This window comes from Mesocricetus auratus, unplaced genomic scaffold (genome assembly GCF_017639785.1).
Source record: "Mesocricetus auratus isolate SY011 unplaced genomic scaffold, BCM_Maur_2.0 Super-Scaffold_100014, whole genome shotgun sequence".
Classification (NCBI taxonomy): domain Eukaryota; kingdom Metazoa; phylum Chordata; class Mammalia; order Rodentia; family Cricetidae; genus Mesocricetus; species Mesocricetus auratus.
The window spans coordinates 33,295,002-33,315,664 of NW_024429197.1; the positions used below are offsets into that span (position 1 = coordinate 33,295,002).

A 20,663-nucleotide genomic window follows, 5' to 3' on the forward strand; every position below is an offset into this window, starting at 1 on the left:
ATGAGACTTTTCCTAAATAGTCAGATGATGAATGGGTCTCACAGTGTAGCATCAATCACAACATTAACTTGAGTATAGTTAAGTATCACTTAAGGATTGGGCTGTGTTTAGAATGAAGTTTTGTTGTGTGAGTACCATGGAGTACATTGACACAAGCCTAAATGACAGAAGTTATTATACAGCTAGGTTGTATGGTACATAAATAGAGCATAGCCTGTTGTCCCAGGGCCATGATAAACAAAACATGGCATTGCCTCTAGCATAAGGGGAGATGTTGTGATAAATAGACAAGGTAAGCCTGAGATGTTGCTGATGGGATCACATGACAGACTCTTTTTCAGAAGTGTTTTAAAAAGTGGTTATATTATAAAATAAGAATATGTTACAGAGGTGGTAAATACTCATAAATCAATAACATATCACTTATTATTCTCATAAAGTACCATATAGTATATGTAATAAAATATACTAGAGTCCTATATGACTGGTAGATAGTTCAGGACGTTGGCTTACGACAGCATCACCACAAACACGCAGCTAATGTTTGTGCTCACACTAACAGCTATGCTGTCTTTAAAGTAAGGGCATTTTCAATTGCATTGAAATCATATGAGGTCACTGTCATATCTGTGACCCACTGATGAGACATGGCTGTGTGGCACATGACTGTGTTTAGATAGTCGTAAGTCTTTTACAATCCATTTAACCACTAAATTATTATGGGTGTCATGATTTATCTTTTACTTTCTTCTCCCTTTAAGCTGAATTCTTACCATGGTTTGTCTCCAAATCTCCATTCTTTAGTTAAATTTCTCTGTCTTATAATTTTTATTCTATTCTAATAGGGTATTTCCTTCGGTTCTATTGTTATTGTTTCTTGAAAAATGGAGAGACTATTTGTTACTTGCTTTAGATGGGATTGGTCCAATAGGCCAAGGAACCGGGAGATACAGAGCAGAGAGAACCGTGTTGTGACTTGAAAATGATATGTCCCCCATAGGCTCATGTGTATGAACACTTGACTCCCAATTGCTAGTGCTGTTTGGGAAAGGAACCTTTAGGGAGTGTGGCCTGGCTGAAGAGAGTATGTCTCTGGGAGCGGGCTTTTGGGATCGGTCCACTTCCTGTTCTCTCTCTTTCTTTCTCTGTTTCTCTCTCTTTCTTTCTCTGTTTCTAGCCTGCAACTGAAATGTGATCGCTCGTCTTTCTGACTGCCAGACCCGAATCACACTCCTTCTGCCATGCCTTCCCTACCAGGGTGGACTATAACCCCTCTGGAACTGGAAGTCAAAATCAATCCTCTCTTCTCTTGATTTGTGTCAGGATATTTTTATTACAGTAACAGGGAAACAGCTAATTCAAACAGTTTCCAAAGTTAGGTCTCTTTTGCCTGAACTCTGTGTCTGTGGGCAAGTTAGCAATGTCTGAACTTCTTTATATTCAAATTGAAAATGGGGCAAGACTGGATGACTGATAAAGAAAAGAGGTTTGTTCTAGTCCACAGACCTGGATCCCCAGATGGTGACAGGATGATTTCTGGCAGAGTCCTGGGACACTCAGGGTATCATCTGGGGAAAGACAGAAAGCACAGAAGTGAGAATTCTCACAGCACCGCAATCAACATTCATGGGATGAGTTCCCTTGATCTAATTGCCCATCAAGATCATTCCCCTCATCTGCTTCACTGGTCAATCTAGTCTGAGCATAAGTTACAGTGGGAACAAACCATCTTCAAGTCACAGCAAGATCTAAAAGTCTGACCCTTGACAACATTAGCTAGGGATATAGTGATGATCATTCCGCTAAGCTGGATCAGGGGCAACCATTTCTATGAGCTGATGTTCCACCCTGAGTGTGATTCTGGGGACCACTCTGCCCAAAGCAAAAACTAAGACATGTGGCTTAGTGGCTGTGTAGGTGGAGACAACAATATCAATAACCCTCAAAATCTAGTATTCTCCTAGTGCTCATGAAATGCATAGTTTCTTGAGGGGGATTAGTTTAATGTAGGCTTGGGCAGTAGAGCACAGGTTCTGGACTAGAGTACAGTTTGAAGCTCAGCATTCCTGCAGCAGAGTGGTGTGGGTCAACCAGCCTGCTCAGTGGAGCTTTTATAGCAGCAGAGACTTCAGTTTCCAGTTTCTAAGAGTCTATATGTTCCTTCTTGCCCTGTTTCCTCTTACCTTATCAAAATAGGGTTTCAGCAGCTCGAGAATGCAGGTAGGTAGGGGCCCCTCTAGCCACTGATTCCTTCCATATGTGTGCTATTTCATTTTCCAAGGGGCCCTATGGTTTTGGAAAACTACTTGTCCAGTGTAATCACCTACGAGCTAATATAAACTCAAGCTTTGCTGTAATTTATTAGTCACTGACATGACAGAAAGAAAAGGGGTTTAGAGAAACCAAGAAAACAGTCCTTTGAGAGATTCTTATCTGAAGTTCATTTGAACCTGTTTGGGTGTTGCACATCAGAGCAGCAGTCTAATTTCTATCAGTATCCATGGAGCATCCTTCACAGTGATGTGTTAGAGCTGATAGGGTGTGAATGAGACCACATTACCCAAGTGTCCCCAAGAGGTCAATTTCAGAATCTATGATGCAAGGAATACTGGTGTTTGAATCTCTCTCATGAGGAATTAAAGTACTGAGCTTGTGTTAGCCTTATTATATAAACTCCGAATTTGCTAAAATATCTTTGAGCAACAGAGTTGATATGCTTTAGAACAGATGGATTCTTCTCTGTAGTCAGAACAGCCCTCATATTTGTGCTGGGGAGTTTCCTAAATATCTCCAGGCCTCACCTTGCAAAGGTCAAGAGGTATAAGCCAGAGCAGAATCTCAGTCATTCGTGAAGCTGTGTGTGCTGTGTGTGTGACACAGTGGAGGAAAACCCCTTACTCTCACAGAGCTGAAAGACTGGCAGATGAGATAGACATACCACACACACACAATCAGAGAGAGAGTGACAGAAAGAGAGAGACAGAGACAGAGAGAGACAGAGAGACAGAGAGAGACAGAGAGAGACAGAGACAGAGAGAGAGACAAAGAGAGAGGGGAGAGAGGACAGTACAGTCATTGCTCTGTATCACCACAGGATTACTTCCAGGTCCCCCATGAAGAGCAAAATCTGAAGCTGTCTAAATTCCTAATATAACATGGTACATACACCGTAGTATGTAACTTATGGATATAATTCTAGACACAGACATTTCTCTATTTCTGTGGGATACACATTCATGGAGTGAGCCAACTCATGATTAAAAGCTTTCTGTTGCCAGTTGGGAGGTGGTGGTGCACACCTTTAATCCCAGCACTCAAGAGGCAGAGACAGGAGGACCTTTGTGAGTTCGAGGCCCGCCTGGTCTACAGAGTGAGTTACAGGACAGGCTCCAAAGCTAAAGAGAATCTCTGTCTCAAAACAAAACAAAACAAAACAAAAACAAAAAACAAACAAAAAAAACAAACCAAAAACAAAAGATATGCACATTGTATTATTTCATTATTTATAATGTAGAAAGATTTCTAGTATGTAGAAGGATGTGTGTGGATTGTATGCAGATATGCCACATGATGTAAGGAACTTGAGCACCTGAAAAATCCACTATCTGAGTATTTCTGGATTCCTCCCCTGATTCCAAGAGACTTCTATACTTTAAGTCATCTCAGGATTGCTTACACTATCAAATCTCATGCCACTTGCATGGACGCAGAAGAATACTAAACATATAGCAAATTCAAGTTTATCTTTTGGGAACTTCTTATAATTAAAACAAACATTTTCAGGTTTTAGTTGGTGGACTTGAGGAATATGGAACCCATGGATGCAGAGGGCTGAATGTATGAAGAGAAGTCTATCACAGTCATGTTTAATTTGAGCCTCCAGAGAGTCACAAAGTCACGTGCAAGTAGAGCTTTTGAATGTGAGTAATTAATAATTAAGGAGGCAGTGTAAATCATGTGAGTGGGTGCATGTGCTTCCTGGAAGGTAGTGGTACCTGTGGGCTCATACTGATGAGTCACTGATTATCCCACCCCTTTTTTTTTATCAATTTGAGTTGCCTGAAGCTAATACCTGAGCAGTGATGTTTGAACCAAGATACCACTTACCAGATAAAGGAATACTGTGGGTGGAGCTGGTCATCTTGGTTATGAGGTTGTGACCTTGGCATCCTTAAGGCAAGTGATTGGTTGGCCAAGAATTGTTCACCAAACTGAGGAGAACAAGATTTTATGCATTCAGGAAGTAGAAGTTAATGTAATTTCTGGGACTAGACTGCAAGAAAACCTACAAATCCTAGACATTTATTTCATTGATTACTAAAATTATTTTTAAAATATTGTCTCCTTCTTTAAACTACAAAAGCATCCTGTAGCCCTATGGCAGCTCATATTCATGAAGCCCAGTTTCTCTTTCTTGAAGGCTTACTGTATATACACTGAACCTGTCTGGCAGTTGTAACTGTGATAAAATGGTGTGCAGTTGTATCTGAGGTACAATAGTGTGATTAATCACGTACATGCTTACTGCAGGATTGCTCATTCCCATCAGCTAGGTCATGACCTTTCCCAACAGTACCGTGTCCTTGCTCTCCATACACTGAATATTTCTTACCCCTTAAAGTAGTTTAAGATAAAGACAGAATAAATCTAAGCAAACATGGCACATTGGATAGCTCCAGAAGCACCTTTAGAAAGGGCACGATGGCTTTGGTAAAAAAAAAAAATAAAAAACCCTTCCAAAGAAAATTGTCAATATATTTGATGAAGCCTATTTCATATCAACTTTGGAAATTTGAGACAGCTATAAATAGACAAGCACCAGGCTAGTAGGCCTAATTCTAAGAGAAAACAGATCAGAGTTGTAGATAGGCCCAAGATGGATAGATATCACATGACTACTTACTGTGACTATTCAAGACCAATCAGCAACACTAGTGATTGTCTTATGCTTCCTTTCTGGCCAGATCAGGACAGATGAGAAGGTGGTGAGATACTGCAGGATAGCACTTTGAGTCCAGGGCAGCTAACAGTGTCCCTAGGTACCCAACAAGAAGACTGGTATAGAAAGTAAAAAGGTCTTTGTAATCTGGTCCACAGTCAAGGCCAGCTTTGTTTCTTACTAAATGATCTTGAGTGACTCACTGTAATGTGTAGTCTTCCAACCAGCCACCTGGGTCCTGTCGCCGCTTTTGCCCCCAAATAATACACAAGACACTGTATTAATTATGAAGCTGTTGGCCTTTTGCTTGGTTTCTTATCAGCTAGCTCTGACTTAATTATTAACCCATAACTGCTAGTCTGAGTATTTCCATGTGGTCTTCTCTTACCGGAGAAAGGGTCCGGATGTCTTACTTCTCTGTCGTCCTACATCTTGACTGACTGTGCCTCTGTTTCCCAGAATCTTCCTTGACTCCTAGTCCCACCTATTGGCCAAAAGTGCTTTGTTAGCATATACACAGAGGGACTTCCCCCATCAACTCACTTAATTTCTTTAATCTCAATTTCAAGACTTAGCAAATGGAACAGCAATTCTTTTCCCACATCTGTGAAAGGGCAAACCATTCTGTGTTGTTGTCATTGTCATGTCTGCTCTGACACTGGGTTTTGAATCAGAAGCAGAGAAAGAATTCTTAGTAAGAGACTTTGTAAAGGAATACTTAGAAGACACCGTAGGGAGTGAGAGAAATCTGCTGGGGCAAGGAGGTCAACAGAGGTGTGGTATCAGTTGAGGTCAACTCTTAGGCTTTGTTATAGCCAGAGCACTGAGTATGAATGCTATAAGAGTGTTGGTCCATTGATGTGGGATAATGCTCTTGTACACTATAAAAATTTGTCACTCGTTTTGGTTTAATAAAATGCTGATTGGCCAGTAGCCAGGCAAGAAATATAGGTGGGCTAATAGGCTAGGAGAATGCTGGAAAGAGGAAAACAGAGACGGAATTGACAGTCAGATGCAGAGGAAGCAAAATGAGAGTGCCTAAGTGAGAAAAGGTACCAAGCCATGTGGCTAAATATTTATAAGAATTATAGGTCAATTTAAGTTGTAAGAGTTTGTTAGTAATAAGCCTGAGCAATAGGCCAAACAGTTTATAATTAATATAAGTCTCTGTGTGTTTATTTGGGACTGAATGACTATAGGACCAGGAGGGACAGAAACTTCCATCAACAGTCCATCTTGGGGCAAGGGAATTGTGTTTTTACCTCATTCTGTCTTATGGTATTAGCTGCTGTCTTTTCCATGTTATGTTGCTATAGCATACTTTCCAAGGTTGAATGCTTTTATAAAGAAAAAGGTTTATTTAGCTTACATTAAGAGGTGGAAATTGCAAAATCAGACAGTCTTACCAGTTCAGCCACTGGGTAGGGTCTCCCTCAGCTGGTCTTAAAAGTATCAGAGACATAGAAAGGAACTGACTGCAGTGAAAAGGATCACATTGATGTCACAGGAATCCAGAGGGCTGGGAAGGGTGCATTTGGTTTGAGTATGTCCCCTGAAAGATCATATGCTGGAAGCTTGGTCCATAGTGTGGCCATGTGACAAACAGTAAAGCATATAAGTGGTAGGGTCCAGTGGAGGTAAGTGGGTCATTGGGGACACTGCCCTTAGCAGATATTGATAGAATCTTGGGGGAAAAGTTCTCTGAAATACAGTTTTTATAGAAAGCAATGCAGGTAAATGATAAGTGTTGCCCAGCTAGGCCCTCTTTGAAGCACAAGCCTCTTCTGCCTAATGAAATCATTTGCTACTCAGTGTTATGGGAGATGTCATTCTGTAAATATGTCTCTCTTATTGGTTGATGAATAAAATACTGTTGGTCAATAGGGAAGCAAGATAGATGGGACTAGATGACAAGGAGGATTCTAGGAAATGTAGTAGGAAGCTGCCATGTGATCCCAGGAGGAGAGGATGCATGAGTCTGGCATTCTTGGTAAGATAAGACCTTGTAGAAATACATATGTTAGTAGTTATGGGTTAATAGTTAAGACAGAGCTAGCTTATAAGAAATCTTAGTCACTGGCCAACAGCTTATAATTAATATTGTGTGTTATTTGGGGGCCGAAGTGGTGACAGGACCCAGGAGGGAATTCTGTAGTACCAGTGTCCCTAGACAAGAGTCCAGAAATACCAAGGAAGTCAAACTCACCCTCCTGGCAGCAACTATGGTTTGGATTTGGTTTTAGTGTGTCCCCTGAACGGTCATGTATTGGGCTTGCTCCATGAATGGTCATGTGACACAATCCAGGCACTGATTCTCTTTCTTCTTAATCACACTTTCTGAAGAAACTCAAAGAACAGCTATGGATGGTATGAACAAGACCCTAAACTGCTAAAGCTGACTCAAAAGCAGTAATAAATCCTAAATTTCTTCCTTTTCTTCCCCATTGCAATTTTTTCTTCCTTTTGGCTACATCTGGGTTAAATACCCAAGGCTGTGTTGAACTTCAGTTGGGGAGTTGGGACATTGAAGGGTCAAAGCCAAATTATTTTGAGGCTATATTAGTCCCTTAAATGGTCATTTATCACCTACTTCTATTTGTGACCTAAATTCTTTGTGACTCTTAGGTAAATCCTTTTGGAATGTGTGAAAGACCCTTCACTTCCTCCAACTTTATGCCAAGAACATAAGCTGATCATTTCTGATATCTAGAGCACAGCCCCCCCCAGGCTTTACTGTATTTCATCCACCCAATGCTTCCATTAATGTATTTAAGAAAATCTTGATTTATGATAGTCTTTGTTATAAAAACTTCACAAAACTGTTACAACATTGGCACATGGTATTTGGGGCAACCTAAATCTCTGTTCCTGGATCAAGGTCATTCACTTTTGCTCCAAAATAAACTCTCTAATTCCCTTTGAGGTGAGAGCTGTGTTTCTTTGTGTCGACTTTCACCTTGGTTAAACAGTTCTGCTCTGTGGGTGTGAATGATGACCTGCCCTCTGGGAAGAGTCTTGGGCCTTTCTGGTTCCTATACCCTAGCTGGGTAATGGTTGGTGTATTTAGTCACATGCAGTGATAACGATAGTAGCAGTAACCAAAGAAGCCACAGTCTAGGCTTCAAGTATAATTCATTACCACTTTATCAGGAGACAACAAATCTATATCCTAATGTTGACCATGATTAAAAGTAGAAGTAACTTCTAGAATGGCTATTTCCTCCTGTGGTGATACTTTGTGCTCTAGCAAATAAAGCTTGTCTAGAGCTAGCCACTAGCTAACCATAGAGGTCAGGCAGTGATGGCACACACATTTAATCCCAGCACTTGGGAGGTAGAAGCAGGAAAATCAAGGAGTTCATGGCCACACTGGATTACATGAAGTTTAAACAGTCTAAAAGAGAAACAGAGCTCACACCTTTGATCCCAGCACTTGGGATCTCACTCCCTTAATGCCAACACTAGGGAGGTGGAAACAGGAAGAATATGGCTGGGCAGAGAGAGGATTATAGAGAGGGAGGAGACAGGAGCTCAACCCTTTTTGGTCTGAGATTTTTGTAGAGGTAAGAACTTTACTGGCTGGCAGCCCTGCTTCTCTGATCTTTCAGCTTTCACCACTTAATATCTGATTCTGGGTTTTTATTATTAAGACCAATTAGAATTCACATTATACCCTCCTCTGCCTGCTGCCATATGGACACCAGGAGCCCAAAGTGATCAGTAGTAAGGTTAAGGTGAGTAGGGCACCTGATATGCTTCCTAGGGGAAGCTTCTCACACAGGAGCCAGGACCCTCCTGATCCTCAAAACTTCATGCTGTAGAGTATCTCAGACTCCCAAGTAGGTCCTTGGGATGACAGAGAGGTGGGCATTCCTACTCCTTTCTTTTGGTTTCTAAACCTAGATATTGGAGTTCTGAGAACACAGCACCATATAGTGGCTGTTGGGTCTAGATGAACACTGCATCCATAAGGACGTGCCCTCCTGAATATATGTAAGTCTTAAGTTTGCAGATTGGTTACTTCTTTAGGAAGTGGTTTCTCTCTTCCATCAGACCAGCAGCTTCTGTGTGGTATGTTATATGAGAAGATTGATGGGCTCTGTTCATATGTGGATATAACCTGTACTCCTGGTACCAAGTGCCTCAGGTCAGGTTTGCTAAGCACAGCCCTGAGGAAGCATTTTAAGGAGAAATCTTTAAGGAGGAGGAAAGCTATAGTTTCAGATGAGCTCTGTATCAGCATTGCCCTTGAGCTTTGGAACCTGAATTGAACCTTTGAGTCTCCCAACCCAGGACTTACCCTTTGTATATTGACAACAGTCCTGAATTCCTGTCCATTCCTGGGGATAGCATTCCCAGATGTGATAGCTCCTACTAGGTGTTGACAATTTTGGGGAACAGTGTGTGTGTGTGTGTGTGTGTGTGTGTGTGTGTGTGTGTGTGTGTGTGTGTGTGTGTGTGAGTCACTGACAGCTCACACTCAGCTGGGCAATGGGTGTGCTGGCCCAGCAAAGAGTTGCATGTAACCTCAGCATTGACTCTGTCATATCTTGTAGCATGAGGTTGGTGTTATTCTAAGATTGAAGGTGTCCCCTCCTAACTTAAAAAAAACTAGGAAACTGAGTCAGCTGTTGAAATAGAACATTGGCTTCTCTGTACAATCACCCCATCTAGTAAACATCTTTGTTAAATCCTGACTGTGACTGACATCAGTGATATGTTTGGGGGATGTGGAAATAAATCAAATAATCTTGTTCTTCTAAGCACTATATTCTCAGCAGTTTATAGAAAGTTGTAACCAAGATTTCTATGTAGCAACACAACTTCCCCAGACTACCTTGCCATGAGACCATTTATCAGAGATGGACATTACATCTCTTGCAGTCACCAGATGTTCCCATATCCCTGCTGATAGCATCTCCCTCTGTCTGCTTCCTGGCCTCTTGATGGTTATTCTGGATGGTTCTGACTTCTCTGCCAGAGCTTTTCCCCTGACAATGTCAGCTTTAAAATTGGTCATAGCAACTTACATTTTGGAACACTTTAAGTACATTTAGTACTAAAAATGTTAAATACAGTTTTAACATAGAAAGTAACTTGTGAAGTTTGACTATTTGACATACCTTGTAGTACTTTTAAAAACAGATTTTTGGGTCTTGTTCCAGAATTACTGAGTTGGAAGTTCTATGGCTTAGGAATCTGAATTTTTTGGTACTCCTGATATTATGCACAGCAAATATGAAAGTCAATTGCTATAAAATAGATCATGCGTGACTCTTTTCTTGGTGACTGAGCAGGAAATGGCCTTTGAACTCCTTGAGCCACTCTGCTAATAGGCACCAGGCAGCATTGACCTGAAGGACAGCTTTATCCCATCCTCACATCATCGACATTTTGGACCAGATAATTCTTGGTTATAGGAAGACCATCCTGAGCACTGGATATTTGGTAGTGTCCTACTCACTATTATCACCAATGTCTTTACAATTTATGGCAACCAAATATATCTCTAGCCATATCCAAATATCCATTAGGAAGCAGGACTCATTATACATGCCTCCACCGTGGCCAAAAGCTAGTTGTACTTTATTTACTTCTTAATTTTAAAAAATACATAAATTTGATGATAAAACCCTTGCAAATAAATGAAAACACTACACACCAAAATTAAGCAGACTCAAAGTCAATACACCTCAATGAACTTCTATACCATTAGAACAGGAATTCAAAATGAAGCTGTGTAGCTTCACATTAGCTCATAAGCAGTAGTGGTACATGACATTTTCTGTCAGATAGAATCATATTTGAATTCTGACTTCATCACTCATAGGATGTCTAACATTAAGGAAAAAATTAATTCCCCATATCTTTATAATAATCCTCAGGGGATTGCTGAGTATGATGGTGCTAATATCTCTTTATGTGGGTAGCCACCTTCCTCCCTCTGAATTGGCTCTTGTCTTGTGTTCTTGTCAAATATTAGTATTCCATCTCTGTTGGTGCAGAAACCAAGTCAGCAAGTGTTTAGCAAGCTTCAAGCACTAAGAACACCTTTATCCCCAAAGCAGTTCTCAGCAGAGGGTGGTGGGACCCAGGACACAGGTGCTCAAGTACTTTGCTCCACAATTGGGTTTGCCCCAAGTGATGTGTACTGTATCATTTCTTCTAAGATTAAGCTCCAGGCATCTTAGCAATGTACTTACTGCTCATATTCTGTTGGCCCTCCCTGTCTGTATTTCCGGTATGTCCTATATAAGCCACTTGGGACAAAATTGGATCCTAACCTCAGGACCTGCATCAGCGTGGTGTTTTGACATTTGCACACTTGATGGAATTATTTTGGGTAAGGGTATGGAACTTTGGGATGTGGAACAGTGTTGAAAAAAGTGTATCACTGGAGGTGGGCTTTGACTATTTATAGCTCATCTCACTTCCAGTTTGCTCACTGCTTCCTGTGTGTGGTTGAGATGTAATCTCTTGCCTTCAGGCTCCTACTACTTGCTGCTATGCCTCTCTGCCATGATGAACTCTTACATCTTTGAAACCATAAGACAAAATAAACACCCTTGTCTATACATTACTTTTGGTCATGGTATTCTATCAAAGCAATAAAAAATTTTAATTAATATGTGGGGAAAAATCAAAATAGGGCACCAAGTTTCAGAGAGGCTGTCATTTGTACAATGTCAAGATCATTGTCTTCTAGCTTACAAGGGAAGTAAGAATCAGCCTCCAGTGTCAGGGAGACTACTCAGTTAAGGTGCTTTGGACTATTCTCTTCTTATTAATGCTATGCCAAATATAGCTATAAGGAAAGACCATAGCACAGAGGAGATCCTAGGTGCTTTGCATGCCTTGTTTCTCAAGGGTATCTGCCCTTGGGTTGCTCATAAATTGCTGGTAACATAAGTTGCTGGTGAGGTCATATACATAGGAAGCCAGCTGATCCCTACACTCAAGATTGGCTGTCTATCCAGCAGAGTTTGTCAAGCCTCACAGACCTCTACAAGAATTGTCATCGTATAACCTAGAAAGAACATGACAGACACACTCTCCAAATCAGGACCCATGGATTTTGTTAAGTCTTCACCAAGTGTTTTACATTTTATCAGCATAAACACAGAAAAAGCCTCTCCACCAGATGGGTTGCGTCAGATTTTTGTAAACACTGCAATGTTTTGGCAGGGTTACTGTTTATGCTGGAAAAATGCAATTTGTAAGGTACACACAGACAACCCATGTCCCCCCAGTGCACAAGGAATGGTTTATGTGTGATGTGGCCCATGCCTTCTGTATGGTGCTTTCTAATTTATCAAACACAATGTTTAACAGCATCACCTGAAACACTGACCGCTGCTTCTGCCCTGCTGCCACTTCATGGGAGCGTGAGAGATGAAATAAAGAACATCCTTGGACATTTCTTCACAGCTTACTCAAAGAAGAAAAGGCCGGGAGGGCGGCCAAGCCACACAGTGTTGTAACAAAATCGGGCCTTTTAATTAGGTGTGGGCAGAGCAGATATTGTCCTTTGCTAAAAGATAAGCATCCTGTAGTTTAGGTGGTTTCACAGTCATTGCCTGAGGACATTCACAAGGATGCTGGCCGGCTCTGATTGTTCTGGGAATGAATCAGCAAGCCTGGGAAGCAGCATCTAACTTACATAATTTCATTGGTGTCTTGTTTTCAGAGAGTATCTTATTGCTAGAATCAAGAAGCAAAGGGACTTTTAGCAAATCAGCCTTAGGCCTATTTCCAATGGGAGGAGGAAAGTCAAACATATGTCTACCGAAAGTTCTGGACCCAAGGGAAGCCCTGTGCTGGAGACTTGAGAGCAATTGCAGGATGTATAACTGAAGACTTATCCTTTGTCATGGTTCTGGGTTCTGCGGGTTGCTTAGAGAATGTAGGTGGAAAATGTCTTTCAAGTGTGAGAATTGAATGACAAAAATTATCCTTTTTGAGACCAAACACTCACATACTATCCAATCCTAAGGAAACAAAAGTGGGATGAGAAATAGGGGAAAAAGAAGGAAAAATAAAAGATAAGGCATTACTAACATTGTCACAGTTCCTGGAATTTCAAACCGGTTTTGTAATCACAGGACAGTCCCCGGGGAAAACAAACAGACCCAGAGAATCTGGTGAAGGACAAAGTGCCCATTTCCTCTCCCCAGCTGGTTGAGTCCAACCCTGAGAGTGGGGTGAATTCACCCATGCTTTCAGATTCATGTAACTTACTCCTGTTGTTTAGGTCATCTTCAGTCCTGGTGAAGTCCAATCTGGGTCACCATGTTGCTCAGGAACTCCCCCTCTACTCCAGGAAGGAGATGAAGGCCTGGCAGAATGTCCATCCTTGCCTATGAGCGAAGGAAAACAAGCCAGCACAGTTAGAAGACAAGACATGGGCTTTATACCCAGCTAAGCAGATCTGTCCTGTGGAGAGGTTTGTAAACTAAGCCCAATATAGAAAAGCGGTGTGGGGCTGGGCGGTAGTGGCACGTGCCTTTAATCAGCTCTTGGGAGGCAGAGGCAGGTGGATCTCTGTGAGTTGGAAGCCAGCCTGGTCTACAAAGTGAATTCCAGGGTATCTAAGATTGTTACACAGAGAAACCCTGTCTTGAAAATCAAAAAGGGGTGTGTGTAGAATACAACTCTTTTTTTCAGTGAGGGGCATGAAATGGAGAGACTACAAAAGAAGCCAAATGCATCTGAGCAGTTGCACAAATAAGTCTAGATTTTATTTGTGTTTCCATACCCACACGTTTTCCACATGTTTCACTATGACATTGATGAGCATATAGCAAATGTTCCTGTTCACACAGTCCAAGTCGCATAATTGATATTTTCCATCTGTTGTCATTCATACAATATTTAAGTTCTTAATTTGCTTATGAATCAGTCAATCTACCTATAAAAACTTCTCCTGTAAATTATTAGAGGTTGGCATTTATAGTTTTAGTCAAAAATAACATATCAAAAATACACAATACTTGCAACTTTGAAAAATGCATACTCTTGCACAATGCTGAATTCAGTTAATGTTGTCTCTATCTTAATAACTTATTGTTATGGATTCTTTGACTATATTTAAGACAAAATTTTAATTTCTTAAATTTGTACTTGTGGTTGGTATATTAATTACATATATTTATGACATACAATATGACATTGTAATACACATACACAATATATATGTATATATATATGTTACAGATGGATCAATTAGGCTCATAAACATGTCCATCACCTCTCATAATTCCCATTTATTTATAGTAAGAACATTTAAGATCCATTATTATAACAATTCTGAGCTCTGTTTTCCCGGTCAGCTCTGTTGCATTCTGCTATTTCCTTCTCATTGCACCCCAAAACCCCTACTCTGGCCAACTTTTCTAGTTCCTGTAGTTACTCCAGTATATTGTTCAAATCTGGGTATTTGGAGTTGGGAGTGTCCAATGAGAGAGAACATGTGACATTAGTCTTTTTGGGTTTAACTTTCTGAGTTATGTCACTCAATATGATCATTTCTAGTTCCATCCATTTACCTGCAAAGTTCATGTTTTCATCTTTCTTTAAAGCTGAATGATATTCCATATATGCGCCACACTTTCATTATCCATTTGCCATTTAAGGGACATTTAGATTGTTTCCATTTCCTAGCCATTATGAATAGGACAACAATAAACATGGATAAGCATGTATCTATCCAGTATGATGTTTAGTCCTTTGGGCATATGCCCAAGAGTACTAAAGTTGCGTAATGTGGTAGATTTAATTTTAGCTCTTTGAGAGTCCTTCACATTGATTTTCAAAGTGGCTGCACCAGCTTGCAACTCCACCCATAGGAAACGTGGGTTCCCATTTCTCTGCATCATCTCCAGCATTTGTGCTTGGCTGTTTCATTGGTCTTTGCTATTCTGAATGGGTAAGATGAAATCTCGAAGTTGTTTTGATTTGCATTTCCCTAATTGCTAGAGATGCTGAATATATATTTTGAGGTATTTCTTAAGCTTTTTTTCCTTCTTTTGAGAATTCTCTGTCTATATAACAGGACCATTGTTTTTTAAATATGCCTAAGAACTTTTAAATATAAGCTCATATCATCTCCAAAGAAGGATAATGAGAATTCTTTCTTATTTACATCCTTTCATTTATTTTTCTTAACATTACTCTAGCTAATTTTTAAGCACTATGTTAAATAAAAAGAATGTCTCTGGCTTTCCGTTTCTCTACATTTAGTAAAATACAGCCTGTAGGTTTGTTGTATGTAGTCTACCTGTCTTAGTTAGGGTTTCTGTTACTGTTATGAAACACGATGACCAAAAAACAAGTTGGGAAGGAAAGGGTTTATTTGGCTTATACTTTCACATTGATGTTCATTGCTGAAGGAAGTCAGGACAAAAATTCAAACAGGGCAGGATCCTGGAGGGAGGAGCCATGAAGGAGTACTGCTTAGTGGCTTGCTCCTCATGACTTGCTTAGTCGACTTTCTTACGGAACCCAGGAATATCAGCCCAGGGGGCACCACCCACCATGGACTGGGCCCTGCATCAATGATCACTAATTGAAAAAATACCTTACAGTTGGATCTCATGGAGGAATTTCCTCAACTGAGACTCCTTCCTCTCTGATGACTCTAGCTTGTGTCAAGTTTTTTTTTAAAAAAAAAACTGTGTTCTGATTCCTGCTCCCTTGATGCTTCTGATCCCAACATGAGTATATCAATATTTGACAACCTAGATGTCCCTCACCCGAAGAGTGGATAGAGAAAATGTGGTACATCTACACAATGGAGTACTATTCAGCAGAAAAAAATAATGGAATCATGAGATTCGCAGGCAAATGGATGACACTAGAAGAAACCATCCTGAGTGAGGTAACCCAGTCACAAAAAGAGAAGCATGGCATGTACTCTCTCATATATGGATTTTAGACATAGATCTGGGGAGTGCCAGCCTACAATCCTATGGCCAGAGAGTCTGGGAAACAGAAACTACATTTAGTGGCTGGTTAAGTACTGAGCTGAACTCAAGAAAGCCAGTATCAGAGAGGGAGGACTGATGATCAAAGGGATTAAGACTGGGCTGGTTTAACCCCCAGAAACAGCTGACCAGACAAAGGTTAACTCTTGAATCCCAGGCATCAGCCTGGGAATCCAGCATGGGACTGATCAAGACCCCCTGAATCTGGGTGTCAGTGAGGAGGCCTAGGTAATCTATTGAGCCTTGGGCAGCAGATCAGTACCCATACCAAGTATACACACGGACTTTGGACTCCCATAGAACAATGTGAGGTGCACTCTCACCCTGAACTCTTGGGGAAGGGTCTAGGCCCTGCCCTATATGAAATGACAGACTATGGACACCCCCATGGAGGGCCTCACCCTCCCTGGGGGAATGAGGGGATAACGGGGGGGGGGAGGGCACGGGAGGAGGGGAGGGAAAAGGAGAGGGACCTGGAACTGACTTGTGAAGCAACCTTGTTTCTTATCTAAATTTAAAAAAAAGAATAAAAAAAGAATAAAAAATGTTTAAATTAAATGTTTGTTACTTACTCAGGCAAGCCCACTGGAGCACAAAAGAAAGTACTCAGATGCCTGTACTTATGAGTAGAAATGCCACAAATAATAACCGTAAGTGAAAGCCAATACAAGGGCTTTGAAATGCCCACAAATAACCCACGCAACATTATGTTGAACTTTTTTTTGAGTGGATATAATTTACTTTTCAAAATTTTGCCAAATGTCCACATGATCAGAGCTGATGTATACTTGAGCAAACACATTTGTAACTAATGTAATTAAATTCCAAACTCAGATTTTAAAAGATTATTATTTCACCTGTGTGCAAATTATGTATTGCACTGGCTGTCAGTAACTTCTGAGACTGCGTGTTCTGGAGTGTTTGCCCACTAAACAGTAGTTACAGCCCACCCTGCAGCCCTGCTACTTCTGACAAATAAGACTACCCCATGAGTTTCACAACATCCTGAGAGTGTGGGGAGGTTGTCCCTGCTGGAAGTTCCCTTTGTCCACCACTATGATGCTCATGATGCTGAAGTTCACAATGGAAGGACCAAGACCACCGTTAATGTTGGCAGACAGCTGCAGGTGGTTTCTTGTGGTCACCCTATGGGCAAACTATGCAAGGAGTAACAACATAACTTGTAACTCAGTTACATAACTCTGCAGCTTCTAGAGGCCACTGTGCCTCTGATACGTAAGAGCAGAGGTTAATCAAGACTTCAGCGTCAGACAATGTATGTTTAAGTCTCATCAATGCACAGATTGCCCTTCCTTCCTTCCTTCCTTCCTTCCTTCCTTCCTTCCTTCCTTCCTTCCTTCCTTCCTTCCTTCCTTATCTCTCTCTCTCTCTCTCTCCCCCTCTCTCTTTCTATTTTTTTGTTTGTGTTTTCCAAAACCATTTCTCCATGTAATGGCCCTGGCTGTCCTGGCACTTGCTTTGTAGATCAGACAGGCCTTGAACTCACAGAGATCCACCTGCCTTTGCCTCCAAAGTACTATTAAAGGTGTGTGCCACCACACCTGGCTATGCTCCTTTATATTTCTACTTGCCTGTCTGCTGATTGGGTATGTTACTGACAAGTGCCACGTGGAATTGTTGTTTGACCTTTCAAAGCAACTTATTAGGGCTTGGTGGATGAACATGAACGTTTTCACCATTAAATTGTTTATTTCTCTCTGGGCTATTGCTGCTAAGTTAGGAGTCTCTACATTAGGAAGATAAAAATTATATTCAACAATTCTCACCAGAAGAAACTCAAGTTTCCCAGATGGGGAGGGGGATTTATTTCTCAAAATCTAGATTTGTAGAGTCCAGTCGGCACACATGTGAAGGGAGACTGTAGACCTCTGCTTATTGTTCTAAACATGTGGGAGGTTCGTGTGCAGTCTCCTAGCTTTGTATTCCTAAGGCTCCATATGTCTAAGTAATGACTTTGTTATGACTACTCAATACTTTGCTTTGTTCCTTTTTTATGTCTTAGTACTCGTGAAGAAAAGGCTGAATAAACATGTGTGTGTGTGTCCCACTAAGTTTAAGATAATCTCATCACTGATCAGACCTTAGCTAAGTTCCTAAGGTGAAGACGGCTGGTTTCCATCATCTTTTGTGCCTTGAAGTCTTTGACTGGGTTTTCTATTGTGGTATAAATATCTGAGAAACACTCATGGTCCTCGCTTCCCAGAACCATAAGAGCACCAATTGCGATCACTGCAGGTCCTGGGGGAACAATTTGCATGTGAGCAACTGATTAGTCAGCTGCTCTGTCCATGTTTATATGAACTTCATGTCAGACAATGCCTCATATCCTATGAGAGCCCTTCATTTCCATTTGGGGAGTTGCAAGAATTTGGCCTCCCGCAATAATCTGCCTTTTGAGCATAAAAACAGTGGGCAATATTTTCCATCCTTCTCAATGATGAGCCAAGAACTCAAGGTGCAAATAGGATTAGAGCTTTAAGAATGATTCCATCACACTTCATGTAAATATCCTCTCTTCTTCCCCAGGAGGGATGGACTTGACCCATAGCAAAAGAGACTATTCTCTTAGCACTCAAGCCATTGCAACTTTGCAGGTTTAATGGGCTATTTGTTATTCCCAACATCATTTATCATACATTTGCATAGAACCCCACTCTCCAATTCTGGCCTGTTAGTGGTATTTGAAGAAGACTAACCCAAATGATGGCCTTAAGAGAGGATGCCTCATCAACCAATCAACAACAAAATTTTAAAAATTCAATTAGTAACAACTTAAAGAGGAAACAAAATGTGATTAGTATACTAGGAGAGAAAATACAATCATAAATGATATTCAAGTAAAACCAGTGAAGGCAGAAAGACAAAATTAAAAAAAGAGAAACTAACAGAAAGAAGTGAAATAGAAACAGATATTAGATATTAGCTCAACTGTCTATCATTTTCAACATCAGTGGTCTAAATGTACCAACTAAATGGCAGACTATCAAAGTGGGAAGAACACAAGCCCCAACTCTATGTGGCTGACACTTGTATAAACCTTAAACGAGTTAATCATGATTGAATATCATTGTCAAGGTTGCCTTTGGCCACACTGTCCACTCTAAATTACATTTTTTCATTGAGCACTGTGCTTATGAGTAAACCTCCCAAATTTCTATAAGGTAACTTTAAATCTACCATTTCATGTAAGACCTAAGCAGGTAGTAGCCAAGCATGATCCCATATAACACACACACACACACACACACACACACACACACACACACACACACACATACACACAGAGACAGAGAGACAGAGACACACATAGAGAGAATTAGCTTTTTATTTACTAAAATGAAAACATAGGCAGTAAAGTTTTACATGGGAGAGAGATTTTTTTTCAAAGAGTTGTTTGGCCTGTTGCTGAGTAGTGACCATGGGTTTCTAATTGCCCTTGGCAAGCTTCATTCTGTAGGACTTCTCAAGTTTCCCTATAACTGAGAGAGGCCTGACAACAGTGCACTTAACAGAAACTGAGAATCTAGGAACAGACCTGGACATAACTAGAGTGTGTTCGTGTGACTCATCTTTCTCCATCTCTGTTTCCAATCTGTCTCTTTCCATTTAAAGCGGGTTTGTAGACAATGATAGTTGAGTCTTAGTTTTTTGCTCTACTTTGACAGTCTGGTTTTTAATTGGCAGTTTTAGAGTATTTACATTTAAAACTTTTTAATGACATCTATTCAGTGTGTATGCTTGCATGTGTGTGTGTGAGAGAGAGAGAGAAAGAAAAGAGACAGAGTGAGGGTATGTGTGTTTACATACATGCATGCACAGCATGGCATGTGTGGGGAAGTCAGACTACAACTTATAGGAGTAGGTTCCCTCTTCACACATGGGTTCTGGGAATTGAACCCAAGGTTGCCAAGGTTGCCAAGGTTGATGGTGAGCACCTTTGTCTACTGAGCCTTCTTCCTCAGGACAGATCTGAGGTAGAGTATGGTTGACTGGTATGTTTCCTCTCAAAATCTGGAATTCTGCGCTTCTTGCTTGCTCCATTTCTGAAGGAAAGTCCGTGTCCTTATCTTTCTATGACACTTTAGTCCTTGCTAGGCCTGTGCCCCTGGGCTGTTTTTCCACACTGTTGGACTTCTCCTCCTACAAAGATGATATACAAAGTCCACAATGGGTGGAAACTGAGCCACTCCTTTCCAAGTTGTCTACCCTCTGGCAAAGTCCCAGTGGTGTAGGCTTCGGAACCCCACCCCCTAAGCATATGGGCTGCGTAAATTAAACAGAACGCTGTGTCCTGTCTCCTAATAGTTGGCCCATATCTTTACCTCCTCTGGGAGCCCAAGGGTCTTTTCTCCCATCTTCATTGTGAGAATCTGTCAATGTTCCCAGAGGTAAAACTTCCCAAACATAGCCACCTCTTCCCCTAGAACACCACGGCGAGACTCCAACAGTGTGGAGCCACAGTAGAGCTCTTCTACCTTAGCTAGTTCTGGGTCCAGGGAGGTTTTCTGCTAGTGAGTTTCTACCCTGCTAAACTGTTGCTCTCTCTAACTGTTCATGTGGCTTTCTGGTTGGGGAGGTGTTTGCCATGTGGCCCCAGGTCTCTGATGGATCTGACAGGAGAGGCTGATTGTCATTTTGTTCAGCTTGTTTCTATTTGTGTGGATAGAATGGCAAGTTCCAAGCTCCTTATGCATTGGATCCCAATCAGAATCCCCGACCCA

The 20,663-nt window shown here is 41.0% G+C and overlaps 1 long non-coding RNA gene across 3 annotated transcripts; it reads right to left on the reverse strand.

The window, feature by feature from the left end:
• Positions 1-1,309: 1,309 nt before the first annotated feature.
• Positions 1,310-13,375, reverse strand: LOC110341232. Of its 3 annotated transcripts, XR_002383119.2 has the most exons (4): positions 5,328-5,378; positions 4,904-5,035; positions 4,108-4,211; positions 1,310-1,568 (listed from the first exon to the last, which is right to left on the reverse strand). It is a non-coding gene; the product is annotated as an uncharacterized LOC110341232 (long non-coding RNA). The 3 variants fall into 3 exon arrangements; XR_005881476.1 differs by lacking the exons at positions 4,904-5,035; positions 5,328-5,378 and adding an exon at positions 13,178-13,375; XR_005881477.1 differs by lacking the exon at positions 4,904-5,035.
• Positions 13,376-20,663: the final 7,288 nt, after the last annotated feature.